The sequence below is a fragment of the Lemur catta genome, chromosome 5 (genome assembly GCF_020740605.2).
Source record: "Lemur catta isolate mLemCat1 chromosome 5, mLemCat1.pri, whole genome shotgun sequence".
Lineage (NCBI taxonomy): Eukaryota > Metazoa > Chordata > Mammalia > Primates > Lemuridae > Lemur > Lemur catta.
Window position 1 is genome coordinate 97,874,238 of NC_059132.1, and position 3,999 is coordinate 97,878,236.

Here is a 3,999-nt window from a genome sequence, read left to right on the forward strand (position 1 = left end):
TCAATTTAACTCACTTATCTAGAAATGAATATCAGAGAAGAGTATGCTCAGAAAGGTATTATTAGGGGTAGCCAACTTCTTGCTTTCCACAGTGGCTGTTCTGAAGGTTGGGTAACAAAAGGGGTGGCTGGTCTACTTTTTCCTTCCCATATCTTCCTTTAACTAGATATCTAATTAACGTCTGTTCAGAAAGGCAGAGTAAATTGAGGTGGATAGGGTGAGTGGGGGAGAACTGAATGTGGATAGTCAACTTATCTTTTGCAATGTGGTCTCTTTTGACTAATTCTCCATTGAAGTTCTCATTTTATCTGCAGGGTTTGTCAAACGGTATGCTCACAATGCACATTTCCTATAGCTGAGTTACAGGACCCTTGGGTATATGTAATCAGTACTTGGTAGCACTTTGGCTTGCCAGGGCCGTGGCACAGTTTGGTTGAGAAGGTGTTGGTTTCTCCACTGTGGTCTGGGTAATGATTAGCTTTGTACCCCTTTCTCAACTGGCAACATCAGAGATATCAGAGCAAATGATGGATCTTTACAGGGATACAGTTATGAGTTTGTTAACTGCTTTCTGAAAGTTAATGTAAGAATAAGTCACGTGGGCGAGGCATGCTGGCTCACATTTGTGATTTCAGCACTTTGGGAAGCTGAGGCAGGAGAATTGCTTGAGGCTAGGAGTTCCAGACCAGCCTAAACAACATAGCAAGGCCCCCCATCTCTACAAAAAAATTTTTTTCTAAAAATTATCCAGGCATAGTGGTGCCCTCCTATGGTCCTAACTACTTGGAAGGCTGAGGCAGAAGGATTGCTTGAGCCCAGAAGTTTGAGGTTGCAGCGAGACACAATCGTGCCACTGCACTCCAGCTTGGGCAACAGGGAAAGACCCTGTCTCAAAAAAATAAAAAAAATAAAAAGGAGTAAGTAGTGTTGATGGGTTCAGTCCAGGTTGTTCCTATAACTATTTTAGTTAGCCAGCCACAGCAACCAGAAACACACGAATTAGGGATCTGTTTTAGGTATTCAGGTATGGAGATGGTTCTACTCAGTGTTCAGATGAACTATTTTGTGGAAAATTGCAGTGCTCCATTTAGGGTGGCATGATCTCTAGAGAGCTGGCTGGGACTTGTAAGGGGATTTTTAAAAGGTGGGAGGGGGCCATTCAGGAATTGGTTCTAGTTCGGGGACACAATGAGAGCAATGGGAGAATCTTAGACTTATCTCTCAAAGTGTATGGACTGGTGTGCTTGGATCCAACAGTTTAACATCATATGACTGGGAATTAGGATTTAAAAGTTTCCAAGTTGTAGAATATTTTAAAAGGTACTTAACCTGCCAGGCAAGACTCTTAAGAGGCATGAAGTTGGATACCATGGGGTCCTCTTCTTTAGAGGAATCCCACTCTTCCCTAGAACTCTCATTTGGGTAGCTAATATTTTCCTCTTCTTCACTTTCTGATTCTCATAAGGGGAAGAGAGGGATTTCTGGGACCCATTAGAATAAAACAGAGTAAGGAACCAGAAAAAGGTAACAGTCTAAGCCGTAGAACACTGACTAACATTGGCAAATAAAAACAAGAGATGAAAAATCCTTTCACCAAGATTAATTTGTCTGTCTCTCAGTCCATTATACGCACAAAGTGTGCCTCTGGTGCACACCGCCGTGCAGTTCTTCAAGATTATGTTGTATATTCTTCACTTACAAAGAAGCTGGCATGGTGGTTCACACCTCTAATCCTCGCACTCTGGGAGGCCGAGGCAGGAGGATCGCTAGAGCTCAGGAGTTGGAGACCAACCTGAGCAAAAGTGAGACCCCGTCACTACTAAAAATAGAAAAATTAGCCAGGCACAATGGTGCATCCCTGTAGTCCCAGCTACTCGGAAAGCTGAGGCAGGGGAATCACTTTAGCCCAGGAGTTTGAGGTTGCAGTGGGTTATGATGATGCCACTGTACTCTACCCAGCAAAATTCTGTCTCAAAAAAAAAACAAAACTAAAAAGACATCTCATTTCTCAGAACGAGCTCAGTGTATAAAAGTGTTAGTCACTTACTAGTGGCACAGGTTACAGAATATCTCCTTCAATCTTGGCTACCCAAGGAGTCCTCATCTAGGCAAGTAGATTTCCTTAGTGTGGTCTCAATTAGTAGTGATACTGTGAAGAGATACTTTGTCCACTCTGTTTTGTGGTATTATATCTACTCGGTAATGAAAAGAAGCTCAGGAGTCGCCTTGGTTGTCCGCTGGTACAGCAACTTTTGTGCAGGGGGAACGATGGGGTGAACGGTCAAAGGCATCTGGTGTGCAAGGATCTGATGTTTTCCACGGGTGATGCAAATGCCCTTGAAAACTGGTGACTTGGCTGATGGACTACATGGAAAGGTAGCCTTCACCTTTAGATGTGCTTGCTGGGATTTGTTTTAGGGGGCCTGTCCTGGTGGTAGAGCTGGTAGATGGTAGGACTCTTGCTGGGACCTCAGAGGTTGAGGTCATAAGACCAATGCTATACAAGCCCTTCTCTTGGGATCCTCTTGGGATCCTCTGCCCCTTCAGGGATCCTCTGCCCCTTCAGCCAGAGTGAAGATCGTCCCCCTCAGCAGATTTCCTGTTCTCACCCATGGAGGATCCTTTCTTCTTTCTCACCACAAGCTCAGCTGCACAACCTTGCTGGGCCTAGCACCACAACCCTGTTCTGACTGTCACAGCCACCCCGCCCCAGAGAACCTTTTCTGATATTGTCATGAATCAGTACTGTGGTTGGGTGCGTCCTGTATTATAGTCAACATTTGTGGCTAACAAAATTTATTTCTGGCTGGATGTGCTACACATTAAAAAATAATGTCTTGATATTAAATAAGCTTTAAAGCCATAAACTAACTGTATTCCTAAATGCTTTAGCCCTGAGAACTCGAGATTTTTAATATTTTTCATTGAGGCATATGACTGGGAATTGCTTCTCAGATTATTAACCTCAGTTGTTCTGGAAAAACTGAGCTCTCTATCTTAGTGAGGAAAGTGACTTGATGCTATCCCTTTAGAACTAAAAGTGTCTGTGAAAATCATGCTGTCTTTGAAGCACTGCCTAACAAATTTAAGTATTTTCCCCTGTTTTATTTACATCATTCCAATGTTACACAAAGTGTTCCTTTCTCTACACATTTGCACCAACATCTGTTGTTTTGGGACTTTTTGATAAAAGCCATTCTCACTGGAGTTAGGTGATATCTTATTGTGGTTTTGATTTGCATTTCCCTGATGATTAGAGAAGCTGAGCATTTTTCAAACACTTACTGGCCATTAGTCTATCCTCTTTTGAAAAGCTTCCGTTCGTGTCTTTTGCCGACTTTTTAATGGGTTTTTTTAATGTTTTCTTGCTGATGTGCTTGAGTTCTTTATAGATTCTGGTTATTAGCCCTTTATCGGATATATAGCATGTGAATATTTTCTCCCATTCTGTAAGTTGTCTATTCACTTTATTGATTGTTTCCTTGGCTGTGCAGAAGCTTTTTAATTTAATCAGGTCCCATTTATTTATTTTTGTTGCTGCTGTGATTCCCTTTGGGATCTTCTTCATAAATTCTTTGCCTAGGCTGATATCTATAAGAGTTTTTCTGACCTCTTATACACTGTTGGTGGGACTGCAAACTAGTGCAACCTCTTTGGAAAGTAGTATGGAGATACCTCCCAGAACTAAATGTAGACCTACCATTTGATCGAGCAATCCCACTGTTGGGTATTTACCCAAAGCAAAAAAAGACATTTTATAAAAAAGACACTTGCACTCAAATGTTTATAGCAGCACAATTCACAATTGCAAAGACGTGGAAACAACCCAAGTGCCCATGAATACATGAGTGGATCAATAAAATGGGGTATATGTATACCACGGATTATCACTCAGCCATAAAAAGAATGTTGAACTCATACCTTTTGTAACAACCTGGATGGAACTGGAGACCATCCTTTTAAGTGAAGTATCACAAGAAGGGAAGAACAAAAACCATA

General features: G+C 41.9%; 1 pseudogene; it reads right to left on the reverse strand.

The window, feature by feature from the left end:
• Window positions 1–535: 535 nt before the first annotated feature.
• On the reverse strand, window positions 536–1,492 carry LOC123637713 (annotated as a pseudogene).
• Between the last annotated feature and the right edge of the window lie 2,507 nt (window positions 1,493–3,999).